Below are 19,996 nucleotides of genomic sequence, written 5' to 3'. Positions count from 1 at the left end.
ATGTTGGGTGTGTAAATGTTTACAAGAGTTACATCCTCTTGTTGTATTTACCCTTTTGTCATTATAAAATATCTTTCTTTGTCTTTTGGTACAACCTCTGTTTTAAAGTCTATTTTGTCTGATGTAAGTGTTGCTACCCAAACTTTTTTTGTTTCCATTTGCATGAAATGTCTTTTTCCATCTGTTATGTTCAGTCTGTGTACATCTTTCCATTTTAATTGGGTATCTTATAGGTAGCATATGTATGGGTTATTTTTTTTCACCCATTTAGCTACCCTATGTCTTTTGATTGGAGGATTTAGTCCATTCACACTTAAAGTAATTATTGATAGGTATGCAGTTAATGCCATTTTAATAATTCTGATTGTTTTTGTAGTTTTTCTTTGTTTCTTTCTTATTCTTTTGCTCTCTTCTCTTGTATGTTAATGACTTTCTATAGTGTTATGTTTTGATTCCTTTCTCTTGATTTCTTGTATGTGTCTTACAGATTTTTGGTTTGTGGTTATCATGTGCTTCATATATATCAAGCTATGTTTATAGCAGTCTATTTTAAGTTGACAGTAACTTAAGTTTGAAATTATTCTAAAATCACTACAATTTTTACTCGCCCATCAATATTTATGTTTTTGTCATTATTATTTACTTTTGTGTGTGTGATTATGTGTGTTCCTTAATTTATTGCTGTAATTTCCTATTTTTCTCTTGTAACCATTGTACAAGCTTTATAGTTGGTTGATCCACTGTTTTACTAAGTGTTTGCCTTTATCAGTCAGAAATTTTTTATTTCCTATATTTTCTTATTTATATTTTTTATCTTTTTTTCTTTAAAGAAGTCCTTCCCTTTAACATATCTTGTAACAGTGGTAATGTGATGATAAACTTCTTTAGCTTTTTATTGTCTGGGAAACTCTTTATCTCTCATTCAATTCTAAATGATACCCTTGCTGAGTAGAGCAATTGTGGTTGTAGGTCTTTGCCTTTCATCACTTTAAATATTTCTTGTCAATCCTTCTAGCTTGCAAAGTTTCTATTGAGAAATCAGCTAACAGTCTTATGGGAGCTCCCTTGTATGTAATTAACTGTTATTCTCTTGCTGCTTTTTAAGATTATCTTTGTATTTAATCTTTGTCATTTTAATTATGATGTGTCTTGATGTGGTCCTCTTTGGGTTCATCCTGTTTGAAATTCTGTGCTTTCTGGCCTTGTCTGTCTATTTTCTTCACCAGGTTAGGGAAGTTTGCAGTCATTTTTTTTTTTTTAAATAGGTTTTTCAATCCCTTGCTCTCTCTCTTCTCCTTCTGGTACCCTTTTGATGTGAATGATGGCATGCTTGATGTTGTCCCAGAGATCATTTAAGCTATTTTTTTTTTTAAATTCTTTTTTCTTTTAGCTGTTCTGATTAGGTGTTTTCTGCTACCTTGCCTCCAGATTGCTGATTTGATCTTCTGCTACATCTGTTGTTGATTCTCTCTAATGCAGTCTTCATTCAGACTGGTTCCTTTTTAATTTTTGTATCTCTTTGTTGAAGTTCTCACTGAGTTTATCTATTCTTCCTTTAAGTTCATTAAGCATCCCTATAATCAATGTTTCAAACTCTGCACTGGGTAGATTTTTTTGTCTCCATTTTTTATAGTTCTTTTTCTGGAGTTTTGTTCTGTTCTTTCATTTAGGACATGTTTCTTTGTCTCCCAATTTTGGCTGCCTCCCCATATTTGCTTCTAGATATTAGATAGTTCTACTACATCTCCCCATCTTGACAGAGTGGCCTTATGTAAATGGTGTCTTGTGGGGCTAAGTGGTGCAATCTCCCTGGTCATCTGAGCTGGGTGTTCCAGGAATGTCCCTATGTGTGTTGTGTGTATCCTCTTGTTGTATTTGGGCCTTGATTGCTGTTGGCACATCAGCGTGTGGAGTTGACCCTAAGGCTGACTGGCTGTGAGGACTGGCTGTGATTATAGCAGATGAGCTGTTGTGTGCGGGCTTACCTCATGGAGCAGAAGTCACTTTAGCGGAGCTCTGGTGTCAGCCAAGTTCATCCTTCAGGTATATTATTTGTGGAGCTGATTGGATAGTGCCCTGGTGTGGTTTGAAGATGGCCATCAAATTTATTGGGTCTGGGAGCCTCTTGGGAGCATCTCTGGTGCAAACCAAGGTCATTTGACACTTGTGCTGAGCTTGGGTCCACTTGGTAGAAGCTACAAAGTGATCTGCTGTTGGCTGCCTCTTGTGCTGGGCTTAGAGGTGCTTGGGAGAGGCTGATCTGTGAACGGAGGTTGACTGATACTTGTGCCAGGCTTGGAACCCTCTGGTGAACACCGTGATGTGAGCTGAGGCCAGCTGCCACTTGTGCCAGGCTTGTGGCCCTTAGATGAAGCTACATTCCAGGTCAAATTTGACTGTTGCTTAGGCCAGGCTTGGGGCCACCTGATAGGACTTACAATGCAAGTTGAGTTTGGTTGCTGCTTGTGCTGCACTTGGGGCTGCTTAGCAAGAATTATGAGACATGCCAAATCCAGCCGCTGCCTGTTTCAGGTTTATGGACCTTTAAGAGATTTTGGGAAAGTCCACAGTATGAGCTGAGGCAAGCCACTTGTGTGGAGTAGCTGTGAAGCGCTCCAACTTGGTGGGCGAGTTGGGTGTGGTGGAGTCTCAGGGAATCACCAGGGCTGAGCAAACAGTGTTAGCCATGTAAATGGAGAGCTCAGATATAGTGCCTATCTCCGCCAGGCTGGCTGGGTTGGGGGAGGGCTCAATAAAGGTACAATGGTGCCTGCCAGAACTTCCCTCCCCAGAGAGTTGTTCTGACCTCTGCCCCTCCAGCACTTGCCCTGAAGTTCATCAATTTAGTTCCTTTCTATGTGCCCCTGGAGCTTTTTGTTGCCCCTGCACTGGAGCAGGGTGAGTGATTTTGTGAGAGTGAATTTGTGCACAGGCCCTTTAAGACCCACAGCACCCCAGTCTCTCACAGACCTTTGTTTCTCTGGGACGTGATCCCCACTGGTTTTCACAGCAAGATGTTATGGAAACTCCTCTTCCCTTCTGATTCTTAATTGCCATACCATAGGTATGAGACCTCTTCATTCTACGTCTATGTCTCTCCTATCAGTCTCGAGGTGGCTTCTTCTTTATACCCTCAGTTATAGACATTCTGATCAGCTAGTCTTCAGGTGGTTTTCAATGATGGCTGTTCTATAATTTATTGGTTATTGGATGTGGTCGTGGCAGGAGGCAAACAGGATTTACCTACTCTGCCACTGGACGTCCATATTTTCTTATTTCTGGTTATGGCCTTTTCTATTTAAAGAAGAATCTTTAACATTTCTTGGTTTAATGGTGATTAAAGTCTTTTATTTTTTTTGCTGCTCTGGGAAACTGTCTCTCCTTCCATTCTGAGCAATAACCTTGCTGGGCAAATTATTCCAGATTATAGGTTTCTTTCCTTCAACATTTTAAAGATGTCCTGTTACTCTCTCTGGCCTGTAAAGTTACTGATGAGAAATCAGATAAGAGCCTTATAGGGTTTCCTTTGTATGTAAATTGTTTTTCTAGTTTCCTTAAGATTGTCTCTTTATCTTTTGCCATTTTAACTACAATATGTCTTGGTGTGGATCTCTTTGGGTTCATGTTCTTTGGAACTCTCTCTGCTTCTGGCCACAAATATCTATTTCCTTTCTCAGGTTAAGAAAGTTTTCAGACATTATTTCTTTAAATAATGTTTCCTTCTCTTTCTTTCTTTTTCTTTTTTCTTTCCTTCCCTTTCTCCCTCCCTCCCTCCCTCCTTTCCTCCCTCCTTCCTTCCTTCCTTCCTTCCTTCCTTCCTTCCTTCCTTCCTTCCTTCCTTCCTTCCTTCCTCCCTTCCTTCCCTTCCTTCCCTTCCTTCCCTTCCTTCCTTCTCCTTCAAGTCTATCCTTATAATACAAATGTTTGAGCCCTTGATGTTATCCCAAAAGTCCCTTACTATTCTCATTTTTTTCACTGTTTTGATTGGTAGATTTTTACTAGTCTGTCTTCCAGGTTGGTGATTTGTTCTGTGTTAGCTAATCTGTTGTTGATTCCTTCTAATGTGTTTTTCATTTCAGTTATTGTATTCATGTCTACTTGGTTCTGTTGAAGTTTTTTCTAAGTTTCTCTATTCTACTCTCAATTTTGGTGAACATACCTATGACCATTTCTTTGAGGTCTTTATCAGTAAAATTACTTATTTTTTTCTTAGTTTTTTTTTTCCCCTCCTGGTGATTTTTGTTGTGTGTGTGTTTTTTTTTTTCATTTGAGAGATATTCTTCTGTCTTTTCATTTTGTTTGACTTTCTCCCATCCAAGTACTAACCAGGCCCAACTCTGCTTAGCTTTCGAGATCAGATGAGATCAGGCGTGTAGACTATTCTGTTTGACTTTCTATGTTTGTTTATATTAATTGGACAAAATAGCTGTCTCTTCCAGTCTTATAAAAGTGATCCTATGTAGAAACAGCCTCTGTGTAGGCTGCATGTACCACGTGGTTCTGACAAACTGGTAGGAGCCAAAGGGATGCTTTAGGTGACCAGGTTACTGGTATACCAAGCTGGAGCAGCTCTGGGTGGGGAGGCCAGTGTAGTAATGCCCTGTTGATCCTGTTTGCTCTATTTGTTGGGGCCAAAATGAACTCAGGTGATGTGCTTGGGAATACACTACAGTGACCAGGAAGGCTGGAATACCTTGCAGGAAGGCCGGATAGAGCCACTGTCCACTTTATGGAGGTGGAGGGAGACATAAACAATGACACCAACCAGTCCTTCTGACCCTGGAATTCTCACAATCCCAGAAGAGCTCCTGTGGCTCTCCAGTCTTCTCTATTCAATCTCTCTCTTGTTTGTTGTACCAAAAGTAGTCATGTGTAGAAGCCACCTCTGTGTAGGCTCTATTGGCTTGGCAGTTTTGGGAAGCCATAGCTGAGCAGGTGCTTAAGGTACCTGGGACACTAGCCTGTCAGAGAGCAGACCAGCCCTTGACAAGGAGGCCAGGCTGGTGTGATGATGCCCTGTTGTTTCTGCTTGCTCATTTTGTTCAGAAGCAAAAGGTCCCAGGTAATGTAGCTGTGAACACACTGCAGTTATTTTGCAGGTGGGCCAAAACTTTCAAGTAGATTTCCTGCCCATTCTATGGAAGTGGAAGAGGACATAAACAATGTTGCCTACCTGCTCCTCTGGCCTGGAGAGTTCCCACAGCTCCTGGAGGACTCCCCAAGCTCCCAGCCTTTCCTATTCAGTCTCTTTTTGTTTAATTTAATTTAATTTAATTTATTTTATTTTATTTTTGTCATAAGCTATTCATTCAATGCTTGCTTGCCTCTCAGGTATAGTTGCTGCCTATATAAATATATGTTTGATTTTGCTCATGGGAGGGTGTGGGTTCAACATCTTCCTATGCTGCTCTCATTTTGGACCTCTCCATGGAGTTTTGGCTTTGGTCCATCTCAGTTCAGTCTACATAGTGAGAATTAACATCCTCAGCAACTGGCAAAACCCCCAAATTATTTCCCTGACCCATGGTATAAGGAATATTATGGAAGAAAAGTCTAGATGGAAGTCACTAGAACTGCCTCTAACTATTAAAATAATAAGCCAAAAGCAAGATCACATTCCTGAAGAGATTTTAGAGATTAGTGTCATCAACAAAGACTTGAAAGATGCAAGATTGGTGGTTCCTACCATACCTCCATTCAACACCCATATTTGGTTTGTGCAGAAGACAAATGAGAATGACAGTAGATTATCCTACTTAATCAGCATTAACTCCAAATGTTGCTGCTTTTCCAGGGGTGTGTGTGTGTGTGTGTGTGTGTGTGTGTGTGTGTGTGTGTGTGTGTGTGTTTTGCTGGAGAAAATGAACACGTTCCCTGCTAGCTGGTATGTAGCTACTGATGTAGTGATGTAACGAAGCAGAAAGAGTTCATACACCCAGCACACAGCAGAGCCAGACACTAAACACTGAGAATTGCAGTGGAGAAATTTAGGTGGCTTTATGGCAGTGTGCCATGCAAGGAGAATGGGAAGCTATTGCTTAAAAACTAGAACTCCTGGGGGAAAAAATGGCATAGATGATAGAGGCTCTGTTCATCCCTCCAGCGACCAAATCAAAGTTGTAACAGAAACAAGGAGCAAACAGCAAGGAAACATCCCCTGAGATCTAGATGAACAAGCCATATAACCAGGAAGAAATCCAAGAAATCATTCTGCAACTGCAGAAGGTAGGACAGGGTGTGAACGTGAGGCTATTCAGTTTGAGCAGCTGAATGAGATGGAGGCTGCAGCAGTGGCAGCAGCAGAAGCCTCTTAAAGGGGCCACATGGTGAGCAGATTTTCTCAGTGATGGATCTGCTCGTTCTGAGCACCAGTGCTGGTTCAGCTGTGCAGGGGGCACCAGGGACTTACAGGGGGACACTGAATTGTCAGAGTGAGGGCCAAGGCGAGACTCACTTTGTACAGAAGTGCCAGTGGTATCCATTGTTCCTCTGTGGAACCCTCTCCCCTCCCAGTGTGCTCACATAGCAGAGGTGTCATCAAACTGGATAACAGAAGTTGCTCCACCCAGAGGATTCATAGCCACCATAGCAGAGATGTCATCAAACTGGATAACAGAAGTTGCTCCACCCAGCAGAGATGTCATCAAACTGGATAACAGAAGTTGCTCCACCCAGAGGATTCCCTGAAACTCCGCCAACTCCAACTCATGGCCCCACCCAAGCCATATCTAGGTGTATCCTCTGCGAATCAGGTGCTCCTTGCTGAGCAGCGCCTAGACTCACACTGGTGGCAGCTGGCCTCAGTTTCTGGTGTGGCCTTTTGAGGCAACTATAAGCACAGCATCTGTGGATTGCTTGCTGAATCTTAACAGGTGACTCTGAAGGGGCACAGGCTGGGGCTAAATTTGGCTTACAGCTGAACCCCTCTCAGGTCTGTACTCCTGGACATCTACTACACAAATCCACACTAATAAGACTGGGAGACTTAGGAGCTTTGCTTAGTACTTGGAAACAGACATGGAAAGGCAGCCAAAATGGTAAGACAAAGAAGCAGAAACCATATGAGAGAACAGAATAGAGATCCAGGAATAATGGAATCAAGCAATCTTCAAATGCAGAGTTCAAAACACTGGTTATAAAGAAGCTCAATGAACTTATGGGAAGTGTAGATTAATTCAGTGAGAACTTTAACAAAGAGATAAAAAAAAAAAGACCCATAAAAATGGAAATGGAAATTATAAAAGGGAATGAGTCAGAAATGAAGAACACATTATCTGAGATGAGAAGTATATTAAGTGGAATGAACAAAGCGAATAAAGAAGAGGATCAAATAACCTATGTGGAGGATGGGAAAACCAAGGACACTCAATCAGAATGGCAAGAGAAAAGAAGCCAAGACTATGATAATAATAATTTAAGGAGCCTATAGGATACTATTAAAGGTAAAAATATCCGTGTTATAGGGGTACCTAAAGGAAAACAAGAAGTTGAAGAGCTATTTGAAGAAATAATGATGGAAAACTTTCCTAACCTGGTGAAAGAAATAGACATAAAACCCCAAGAAGCTCAGTGAGTTCCAAAAACTAGAACCCAAAGAGACCCACACCAAGATGAATCATAATTAAAATTCCAAAGTTTAAATGCAAAGAGAGAATATTAAAAGCAGCAAGAGAAAAGCAGTTACTTACCTACAAGGGAGCACCCATAAGACTGGCAGCTGATTTCTCAAAAGAAACTTTGTAGGGTAGAAGGGCTTGGCAAAAAATATTCAACACGATGAAAACCCAGGATCTACAACCAAGAATACTTTACCCAGCAAAGCAATCATTTAGAGTCAAAGGACAGATAAAGAGCTAAAATAAGCTAAAGAATTTATCATCACCAAGTCAGGATTACAGGAAATGTTGAGGGACTTCTTTAAGAAGAAAAAGCATGTATCAAAAACAGGAATAAAAATGGTAATAATTACATTTCTATCAACAAGTACCTTAAATGGAAAAGAATTAAGTGCTCCAACAAAACGATTGAGTGGATGAATGGATAAGAAAACAAGAACCCTACATAAGACTGCTATGAGAGACTCACTTCAGATTAAAGGACACATGCAGACTAAAAGGAAGGGGATAAAAAAAGATATTGCCTTGATGGACCTAGAGGATATTGAGCTGAATGAAATGGGTTGGATAGAGAAATACAAATATCACATGATTTCAAAAACATGTGGAATCTAAAGAACAAAATCAACAACAATAACAACAAAAGTGGAAATAAACTCAAGGATACAGAGAATATTTAGAGGGATACTAGATGGGGAAAGGGTTGGGGAACAAAAGGGGCACAGAGATTAAGAGGTACAAATGGATAGTTGCAGAATAGACATGGAGATGTAGAGTGTAACATGGAGAAGATGGTTGGTAATGCTGTAATAAATATGTAAGGAGGAAGAGGGGTACTAGATTTAGTGGGGTGATCACTTTGAGAGTTATGTGGATCTCTGATCGCTATGCTATACAACTGAAACTGGTATATTATTGTATGCCAAGTATAATTGAAAAAAAAAAGAAACTCATTGAATTATACAATGTAAGTACAAGCAACTAATTATCTATTGTATTTCAATAAAGATGAAATAATAATAATTAAAAAACCCTCAAACTTCCTGATGGCTTATAATCAGGAGTTTTAAAAGTAGAAAAATCATGAGTAATCATGAGTAAGGGTTGTGGGCTGTGTGGATTGGTCAATTCAGCAATTTTCTTAATCTGGTTTATTTAGCTCTTGGTGGCATCTTGTCTGGGGTCTTCGTGGCTGTGGTCAGGTGGTCTTTCCTGTTTACAGAGTTCTGTAAAAAAACATCTTGGGATTGTGAGTCAGTGATGTTATCTTAAGAGCAGAAAGAAACAGTTCTATACATCTTCGGCCTAACAGACTACATTTTTCTATTATCTTAAGCAAAGTATAATTTTATATTCTTTCCTGAAACTTGCTTTACAAGCAGGCCTCCAGGACATGACTACATTCCAGTGTAGCTATGATTCTTAAAAAGCCGGATTTAATAATTTTAACTAAATGCTAAATTCTAGTATACCCAGTCTGTTATGATTTCCTGTTGGTTTCAGTGACTACTTTTTATTCTAGACCTGATAGTGAAGACTGTCCAAAAAGTTTTCTTTCAGCTGCAGGACCAGGAATAAAACATCATTGTCCTGTGTCAGAGCCCTATCACTCCTCTAACAGTTCTTCAGAGACTTTGATCACTTCTGAATTCTATAGGCTATCATGCTGGCCCACTACATTATGGACATGGTGAGCAGGATATAGCATCGACCTTGGATACTTTGGTAAAACTCAAGCATGCCAGAGAACATTTTCTAGGTTCCACAAAAAATCATGAATCTGCCTCCTCAATGAAATTCTAGGGATCCAGTGGGCTGGGATATATTGCAATACTTCTTTCTAGATGAAAGATAAATTGCTCCCTCTGGACTCTCCTACAACTAAGAAATAGACACAATGCCTAGTGGACTTCTTTGGATTTTGAAGGCAATCTATACAGCAGTCCCCTCTTATGCACAGAGGATACCTTCCAAGACCCCCAGTGGAGATCTAAAACCATGGATAGTACTGAACCCTATATATACTATGTCTTTTCCTATATATACATACCTATGATAAAGTTTTCTTTTATAAATTAGGTGCAGTAAGAGATTAACAGTAATAACTCATAATAAAATAGAGCAATTATAACAATATACTGTAATAAAAGTTACGTGAATGTGTTCTTTTGTTTCAGAGGATCCCTTGCTGAAGTCTTCGTATAGGCTCAATACTTTCTAGTGCAACACATTGCAGTCAGTCAGAACATGTTTTTTGTTCATGTCTTCTGCCCACAAATTTATTGCCTTTTCTATCTTAACTAAATACTTATCACACACTGTGGCCATGACTTTTATAATTGGAAGTGCGACAGCAAAACTAACACAAATTTCTTTTTTCTCCTTCATAGTTTCATGGATAAAATATGTTCTCATTGTAGATCTTAGCAATCCCAGCTTATCTTTTTTCCTTCCTTACTAAGTTGAGAACTTTCACCTTTTCACTTACAGGAAGCACTTTCTAGCTTCTCTTTGACATATCTAAATTGCATCACTACTCTTGCACTTAGGGCCATTATTAAGTAAAATAGGGTTACTTGAACACAAGCAGTGCAATACCATGACAGTCAATCTGATGACTGCAGCAACCACTAAGTGATTAATGGGTGGGTACTATATAGAGAGTTGATATGGTGGGCAAAGATGATTCACATTCCTGGTGGGATGGAGTTACAAGGTTTGAGATTTCATCATGCTACCCAGAACGGTGTGCAATTTAAAACTTATTGTTTATTGAATTGTTTATTTCTGGAATTTTCCATTTAATGTTTTGGACCATGGTTGACCTTGGGTAACCAAAACCATGGAAAAAGAAACCACAGATTAGGAGGGAACTACTGTACTTTATTTGGCTATGTAACTTCAACTCATTCGCTGAGATATCTGAATTGTTGACATTTTTAAGGACAGGCCAGAATAAGAGAAGACTCTGTAACAGGTAGTAGAGGTTGCTCTGCCACTTAGGCCTTATGATTTTGCAGACCCAATGATCTCAGAATGTGTATGTCAGAAAAGGGTTCTTGTGTAAAGCCTTTCACAGGTTCCTTTAGGTGAATGGAAGCACAGAACTTTAGGATTTTGAAGAAAAGCTATGCCATTCTTTGCAGAAAATTATTCCTCTTTTGAGAAACAGCTTCTGGCTTGCTATTGGGTCTTAGTGGAGACTGAATTCTTGACCACCAAGCATTGCCAAGTTACCATGTGACCTGAGTTGCCCATCATGAACTGGATGTTGCCTGACTCATCAAGTCATAAGGCAACTTTGGGCTCTGCTGGTTCAGAGGTCTTAGTTCCCAAGAGAGGAATGCCTCCTCCCAAGAACTCAGCAGAAGTTCCATTAAGCTGGAAATTGAGACTACCACATTGGGCTTTTGCCTACTTTGGGCTTCTCATGCTAATGAACCAAGAGCCTTCTCTGTGATAATTGATCCTGGTCTGAAAGGGTAAACCCTTTTGGTTACACAAACTGGGTAAGGACAAATATGTCTGGAATGCAGTAGATCTCCAGGGCTACTCTTAATACTATCATGTAATGTGATAAAAGTTAATGCAAAACTACAACAGCTTAGTGCAGGCTGGACTAGTAATAGCCTGGACCCCTCAGGAATGAAAGTTTTGGTCATTCCACCAGGCAAGCAATTAGGACTATCCAAGGTACTTGTAGAGGGAAAAGGAAATTTGGAATGGGGTATAGGAGAAGGAAGAAGGAAGTTATAGATACCACTTATGACCACATGACCAGTTGTAGAAATGAGGACTATAATAGTTCTATTTCTTCCTTATTTTGTTAGAAGTTTATTAGGTATGTACCAACTAATTCTTTTCTTTTTGACTCTCTAGAAAAGGCTTGAACATCACCTGAAGATAAAATGACACATAAGAATTTGTATCCTCTTTTGGGGAGAAGTTTAGTATGTTTTTGACATTTTGATGGACAATGTAGCATATTAATCAGAAGCATGATTTTGCAATTTCTTTTATTTGGAAGTTAAATACGGTTTAATAATGTGTGACTAATGTCAGATTAACATGAGATGGAATATTGTGGTTTTGTAATTTTTTCCACTTAGCTAATCTGGAACTACATTTCCTAGAGAACTTCCTGTCTTGTAACATTCTACCTTGGTGAATTTGTAATGTACTAACTTGGCCAAGCTAAAACAAAATTTCCCAGAACCCTCTTCCCTGTTTGGCTCGAGATCAGAGTTAGCCAAAAGAAAATTTGCACAAGATTTGAGAGGTGGAACTGCAGCAGTAGGCATTATAATCTGAAGGTCATCATAGTCAGAGACAATGAGAGACACAGAGAGATGTAACAGAACATTCCAGTTTCTCCTTGCTCATTTTCCTTTCTGCACACCCTTGTTCTTGCTCCATGTCCAGCTTTTCTTCCTTATTGTTTGGTCTGCTGATCAAAAGCAACCCCAGACCTATTGTCAGACCACTTGCTATGAAATCACAGAAGGTAGGAAGGTAGCTATGAAGAGACAACAGCTTTCCTCAGTCTTCTACTCCAGTCCCCTGTGTGATCCCATCCCAGAAGCTGATGTACCTCACTTCATTTCTCTGAAAGCACTAACTTGTTCACCCAGGCTAGTGTTTATGAGGGCCAATTAGTAATTCCCTCCTGGTTTTCCAGCACTCCTATTTGGACCATTACTTCCCCAGTCTTGCTTCTGATTATGTAAAGCAGTGGCTCTCAAACTTCAACATACATTTGAATCACTTGAGGTGCTTATTAAGACAAATTTGATATTCTGATTCAATAGGTCTGTGGTGCAGCCTAGATATTTGCATTTGTAACAAACTTCCAGATAATGCTGATGCTTGAAGCTATTGGTCCATTCTGAAAACCACTGGAGTAAAGTCTAATTCCTATAATAAATTCCTTATTAATTGTAGTTCTGATTCCTTGTCTAGCTCTATCCAATATAAGGCCCTAGAGCACATAGTGGAATAAAATAAATTAAAAACTATAAACATACAATTAGGAACAATTAGGAGTGAGTAAAGAGACTTCCATTTCATGCCAAAATGCAATAATGGTGACCAGATTTACTCATTTTCCTGAAACAACCAATAATGGACAATATATGAAGCAACAGTTTTTAAGACACTGGACACCAGGCAATGCAGACATTGAACTCTGAAGATAAGAAAGACAAAATGAACCCTGCGATTATGGTCACCCAACTTACTTCCTTAAGAGAGTTTCTCGGCCATGATGAAGAAAAGGGAACCCAAGTGAATCCCAGCAAACTACTCAAATTGAGGAAACAGAGCTAACATTCTGAGATAGATTGTGCATGACAGAGTGCCAGAGAGGAGAGAATGCAGATAAAAAAAATTCAGAGATGTTTAGAGTGTCCCCCTTGAGTACTGATCAGCCCAAGCATGGGTGGAAACTACTGTGAGGTCAGAGAAAGAATCACCCAAAAGGATTAGAGGAAACAATGCCCAATGCTCACATGGAATTGGGAATAGTGCCTGCTCCCACCAGGCAGATTGGAAAATGTCATGATTCATGGGACATTGGGTAGAGTACTCAGAAAGGTCTTGCCTCAGTAGTAGGGAATAATTAGGATGAATGCTGATATAGTCCTACCTAACAAGTCAAAAAACAAGACCCAAAATGATCAAATTCTTTCCAAATAACTTTAAAGTCTTTCCAAATAAACTGCCTCCTGAAACAAAGTTAAGAATATTTACAGGGCTATAAAGAATCCAGCACCCAAAAAGCAAAATTTATAATGTCTGGCCACTGATTAGAAATAAGCAGGCATGTGAAGAAGCAGAAAAATATGACTCATAATAAGGAGAATTGTCAGTCAGAATCGATTGAATTATAATTAGCAGGCAAAAATATTGAAACAATTATAACTGTGTCCCAGATAGTCCAGAAATTAAGTAAAGAGAAGATATAAAAAACACTCAAATTAAACTTCTAGAGAGGAGAAGTACAATGTCTGAGATGAAAAATATACTGGAGGGGATTGATGGCAGATTAGACTTTGCAGAAGAAAAGATTAGTGTCCTTAAAGACAGCAATAGAAACTATCCAAAATTTAAAAAAAAAATTTTTTTCTTAATGAACAAAGTATCAATGAGCTGTAGAACAATTTCAAGCAGCCTAATATCTGTGTAACAGATGTCCCCAAAGGAGGAGAGGGGGGAAGGATAGAAAAAAACTTGAAGAAATAATGGCCCCAAATTTTAAAATTTAATTAAATCTATAAACCCAAAACTCCAAGAAACTCTCTGGACCCCAAGCACAAGAAATATGAAGAAAACTACAAAGTATGTCATAATCAAATTGCTCAAAGTCAGTGATAAAGTGAAAATCTTAAAATAGCCAGAAGAAAAAAAAAGACATGTACAGAGGAACAAAGGTAAAAATGACAATAGATTTCTCAGCAGAAAGAGTTTGAGAGGACTATTGAGCAATGCCTGTAAAGTATTAACAGAAAATAAGCCTGTAACTCTAGGACTCTATACCAATTAAAATACATTTTAAAAATAAAGGCTGTCTATGGCCATGCCACTCTGAACAAGCCCGATCCTGTCTGATCTCGGAAGCTAAGCAGGGTCAGGCCTGGTTAGTACTTAGATGGGAGATCACCTAGGAAGACCAGGTGCTATAGGTGTAAAAAATAAAAAATAAGGGATTGCAAGATGACAAGCTCTTTGCAATCTGTGAGGTCAACCAAGGGTTGCCTTGCCTTGCCTAAAATAAAATAAAATAAAAATAAATAAATAAAGGCTAATAAAGAAATTTTTACACATACAAAGGCTGAAAGAATTCATCACCAACTGACCCACATTGTAAGAAATGTGAAAGAAAAAGCCAAAATGAAATGATACCATGTGAACATATGGATCTACACAAAGGAAATAAAAGGCCCTGAAAACTACATGGGTAAAATTATAAGATATTTTTATTATTTTACTACCTTTAAAAGATAACACATTGTTTAAACAAAAATAAAAATGTAGTGTGGGATTTATAACATATGTGCAAGGAAAATATATGTCAATGATAGCAGAAAGTCAGGAGGAAAGAAACAAACATGTACTATTGTAAGGTTCTCACTCTATACTTACAATGGTATAATAGCACTGTGATAAGTTAATTATGCATGCTATAAACACTAAAGCAATCTCTAAAATAACAAAAAGAAGAGTTATAGCTAATAAGCCAAAAAAGGAAATACACTGAATCATAAAAAAGACTCAGTTCATCCAAAAGAAGACTGAACATAGGAAAAAAGGATACAAAAGAACAGATGGAACAATAAAACATACATGGCAAAATGACAGTCATAAATCCAACCTTATCAACAATCACATTAAATGTGATAATACTACACATCTATTCAAATGACTAATATAAAAATATAGACAATGTTGGCAAGGATGTGGAGCAACCCCGCTTGTAGAAATGTAAAGTTGTACAACCACTTGGGGAAACAGGCTGTTAATTTTCTTAAAAAGTTAAACATACACCTTCCATATGATTTGGCCATTACACTCTTACATATGAACCCAGAGAGAACCAGAGGGTTTAAGGAAAGCTTTGAAGGAGTCACATGTAGTCAACAGGGCACATAGAACTGAAGACCAAGACCTGAGTTTCATGTAAGGACTATCGAGTTGTAGTACTGATCTGAACCCTCAACCCTAACAAGTCCCTCATCTTACCAAAGGACACTGGTAGGAAGGAGTAGCACTCTGAGATATAGGATGGGGTATTTGGGAATACATGAACTGGGCTAAAAACCTTAAACATTCTCCACTCATTAAGTATGAGCTGTACATAGTGACTTCCTTCCAAAGAGGACAGTATGGAAAGAAGGGAGGAAAAGAGTAACTTTGTAGCAGAGAAAACTGACAAACACTACTTCAGCCAGATGATCAAGGTCAAGATCAACAGTGAAAAGTCATGTTGCTAGAATGTACCTTTGATATGATGAAATGTGATGAGAAGGGCACTTTACCTCTTGGAGTTTTCCTCCCCAAAACTCACAACCTTAGTATAACCATGAGAAAAACATCAGACTCCCCAAATTAAACGACATTCTACAAAATACCTGGCCAGTACTCTTCAGAACTGTCATGGTTATAAAAAACAAGGAAAGTCTGAGAAACTGTCACAGTCAAGAGGAGCCTAAGGAGATATGACAACTAAATATAAAGTAGTATCCTGGATGGAATCTGAAACAACAACAAAAAAAGGCATAAGTGAAAAACTAAGGAAATCTGAGTAAAGCATGGATTTTAGTTGCTAACAATGCACCAATATTTGTTCATTAATTGTGACAAATGTATCATAAAAATGTAAGATGTTAATAATAAGGAAAACTAAGTGTGAGATATATGGAAACTCTTTGTTCTATCTTTGCAATTTATCTGTAAATTTAAAACTATTCTAAAATTAAAAGTGTATTTTTTAATTGAAAAAAAAAATGCTTCCCTCTTGAAATTAGGTTGAGATGGGACACATTCAGTTTCTAATGTTACAGGGTCAATAAAATCTCTTAGTTTATACAATAAGTAAGTAAGTAAACAAGCCTCTGAGCCTCCAATATCTCCTAAATGCACTACCCCAACTTTCCCAGCTCCCACAAACCCACCTGCTATGGAGTAAACTTTTCTCTACACAAAAGTTTTTAAAGGGCTAAAAGACACACCCTTCACTAAGGCATTGAGAAGTGAGTTGGTGAGGCAAAGACAGCATCCTCAAAGAGCTCTCTGATGGACACTGAAGATGACAGTGGGATGTTGGAATAGGGTTGCTTAATTTCAGTGGAATAATGAAGACTGAGTAGCAAAGGCCAGGTGCTTAACCATCAGAGACAAGGTAAACAGAGTTACCGCAATGAGCCACAGAGCCTAAATGGTTGTCGAATGTTTTGAACCAGATGTATCTGTGGCCATGGCTAGATGATCTCTATTAAGATACCACAAACTTCTAAAGCGCTGCTTACATACACCTATGGCCTCAGAGGAGTTCCTCATGACCAGATAATAAAAAAAGACTTCACTATGAAAGTCAATTCCAAAAGTCCTGGAATTGGCCTGAACTGTCTAGCTAAAGTATTTGCATGGCACCTACCCTTGGTCAAGGCATAAAACAGTGTTGTTTTATAACTATGGCTCTGATGACTTTCAGGGAGGTTTGTACGACTGTCAGCATTGTTGACTATTTATGCTGAGGGTCATGATTCGCGTCTGGTCTCAATGAGACACTTAGAAGACTCTGGTCTGATGGGATGGTGGAATTATCTGCTGAGAGAGAAAATCCTGCAAAGTTGTAGTGCTGTCCTACAAGATATGGTATATGTTTTAAGCCAGTGGCCAACCTATGTCGCTACAGGGGATGTGTGGGTCCAAGAACTTAGAGGTAGAGATAAGAATGGCCCCCTTCACGACCATTCCTAATAACTCACTAGAAAAAACATTTGTTTCCTATCTCCTCACAATCTTGAGGACGATGAGTTGGAGATCCTGGTACCCAGAGAAGAGAAGCTGTTACCTGGGAGATCAGTAGTGATTCTGATGAAGCAGATGCTGAAACCACCCCAGCTTATTTGGGACTCCACATGCTACTGAGCCAATGAACAAAGAAAGGGGTCACAGAACTGAGTGGAGTGATTAATCCTGGCTACTAGGGTGCTACTAAATGGGAACAGGAAGGACAGTGTCTGGAATGAGGGGCATCTCTAGGGCAGCCCTCCATTTGATAGTTCTGGTCAACGGAAAACTGTGGCAACTCCAACAATAAGGCAACTAAAGACTCAGAATCTGCAAGAATGAAGATTCAGGTCACCCCACCAGGTAAAGAAACCTGTCCAGAAAGGTACCGGTAGAGGTTAGGGAGAATAGAGAATGGAAGCTGTAAGAAGGCAGCTAGGATTACCTTGGCTTTGGGGCCAGCTATAGCAGGCACATTTAATGAACTATAATTGTTTCTTTCTCTCTCTCTTTTACCTGTTACCTTATCTGAGGAACACCAGTGATTTTAGTTGGGAGTATGACCAGTTGATATTATCTCACAATGATACGATAGCTGATGGCACTTTATGGGTCCCCTGTTTTGGGGGGACAAGCTTTTACCCTGAACAAAGGTCTAGAGTAGATGCAGAGGGGCCAAAACTGTGGGCTTATTCCATTTATCTTTTATTTGTGCCTCTAGATCCTCCCCCTTATCGCCTTCTTCATTCTGCCCTCTGCCCCAGGAGGCTGACATGTGTGGTCCACATCCTGTGCCTTCTGCATCCTGGCAGAGCCTCACAGGAGACTAGAGAGAGAGGACAGTAAGATCAGGTTATTTCTTTCTTCCCTGTGAGCTGGCTGTGTCTCTCAACTAATGACCATGTCTATTCTTGCTGTGGCATGGAGGTAAATTCTTTCCCTGTGGATGGAAGTAGCTATTCCTTCCTTCATCCCTTTAAGCCTTGAGGTGGCAATGCTTGGCTGCTACTAAACTTGGGTTGCTGTACTATCCCTGTGGTTCCCTGACACCTACATCTTTTTCGTAAATAAACTTTCCATTTTGAATATGCCATCTGTTTCCTGTTGGAGAATGACTGATGCAGTGGGTATTATATCAAAATTACTCTGCTAAATGTCATATCTGAACTTCAACTTGTGGTATCCTGGCATCACCTCTTTTAATGGGAGCCGTTGAGCCCCATAGGAGTGTCTGCCCCGTGCAGGCAAAAGGGTGAAATAAGACAATGGAATCACCTAGCATAGTGCCTGGTGCAGACAGACTAAATAAATGCTAGAAGCATCTCTCCCACCTCCCACTGCCCCATCACTCTCCTTGGTGTGCTAGGGTAGTGGGGTTTGGCACCTTTTGTGTTCCTGTCATGCATGCTAGTGATTTGAATAGGAAAGGGTTAAACTAGAGAAATTTTGCCAAAAATGACTTATTGAAGGCCTGCTCAATTCTTAAATTTTAAAACACTTCCAAAAGGCAAGAAGAGAAAATACCTAATTTAATATGTTTAGAAACAAGCAAACAAAACTGAACTCTAGGCAGAGCAGATCTGGTCATGGCCAGCAGGGATTCCTTGTGAAATTCATGATGCCTGAGCCCCAGAGCCCCTTATCAGTGGCTCTGCACCTAAGTTTGTTTTCATAATTTGATTCTTTTTCTTAAAGAGGGCCCCCAAATTGCTTAAGAATTAGGCCCCATGAAACCTGGGGATCCACCCTGCTGGGAAGTTTGGTTTCCTCTCTGGGACTCAGTGAAATTCTCTTTGGGAGACATCAGAGGCCATTCTGTCTGCCTGCCAGCTTACACTATTAAGAGTCACACTCATTCTGGATGAATATAAACTAGGGGCCTTGGATAGATGTGTGCTGTGCTCCATGACAGTAGCAAGGCTACAGCCTTTGCCACCTGAGAGCTCTTTGTCTATTCCACCCACAATCAAGACACATGAACATGTGAGATTATAGGTGCACATTCTCTTTCATCTTCTACAGGGAACCACAGTCACATACCTTCCAGATCATGGGCAGTTATTTGACTTCTAGGTGAGAACTAGTACATCACAGCTATGACTCACGACCTCTAACCACTGCTGCCTCACTTTCAGGCATAAGACATTCTCTGCTACAGTGTCAGGGCCAAGGCCTCAACTCTTTGTTATTCAAAAAGAATGTCATCTAATTTGTATCAAAAGTCTAACATTCTTTAAACCTTTTGGCCTTGCTATTCTATGTCTAGGAATATATTCATAGGAAATATTACTGCTGTGCATAAAGATATGAATACTAGGGCATTCTCTTCACCATTGTTTGTAATAGGAAAAAAAGGAATAAACTTAAACATTTATGTTTATTATTTAGTGATAGAGAATTGGTTAAATAACTTATGACACATCTATATACAGTTGACCCTCAAACAACATGGGTTTGAACTGAGCAGATCCACTTATTCGCAAATTTTTTTCAATACATATGCAACTGGCCCCTCATATTACATGGGTTTTGCATCTGCGGATTCAAACCGTATCTTCTGTCCACAATTGGGAGTCCTCAAAGGCTGAGCTGACTCTGTGCATTGTTCTACGCCATTTTATATAAAGGGACTTAAGCACCCATGGATTTTGATATCTGCAGGGGTTCTTGGAATCAATCCCCTGTGGATCCTGAGGGATGACTAAAGTTTTGCAGGATTCAGAAGTCATACTCAGATTTTCTACTGTGTGTATGTGGGGGGGTTGGTGCCTCCAACCCCCATGTTGTTCAAGGGCCAACTGTATACAAACATCGAATCATAAAACTAACATAATGTTTATTATATGTCAATTTTATATCATTTTTTTCTT

The 19,996-nt window shown here is 39.4% G+C and overlaps 1 pseudogene; it reads left to right on the top strand.

Moving 5' to 3' along the window:
• Positions 1-14,180: 14,180 nt before the first annotated feature.
• On the top strand, positions 14,181-14,299 carry LOC112480299 (annotated as a pseudogene).
• The last annotated feature ends 5,697 nt before the right edge of the window (positions 14,300-19,996 follow it).

This window comes from Pteropus alecto, unplaced genomic scaffold (assembly GCF_000325575.1).
Source record: "Pteropus alecto unplaced genomic scaffold, ASM32557v1 scaffold215, whole genome shotgun sequence".
In the NCBI taxonomy this organism is placed as follows: Eukaryota; Metazoa; Chordata; class Mammalia; order Chiroptera; family Pteropodidae; genus Pteropus; species Pteropus alecto.
Note: the sequence above shows the minus strand (reverse complement) of the source record. Positions and strands in the feature narration are given on the sequence as shown.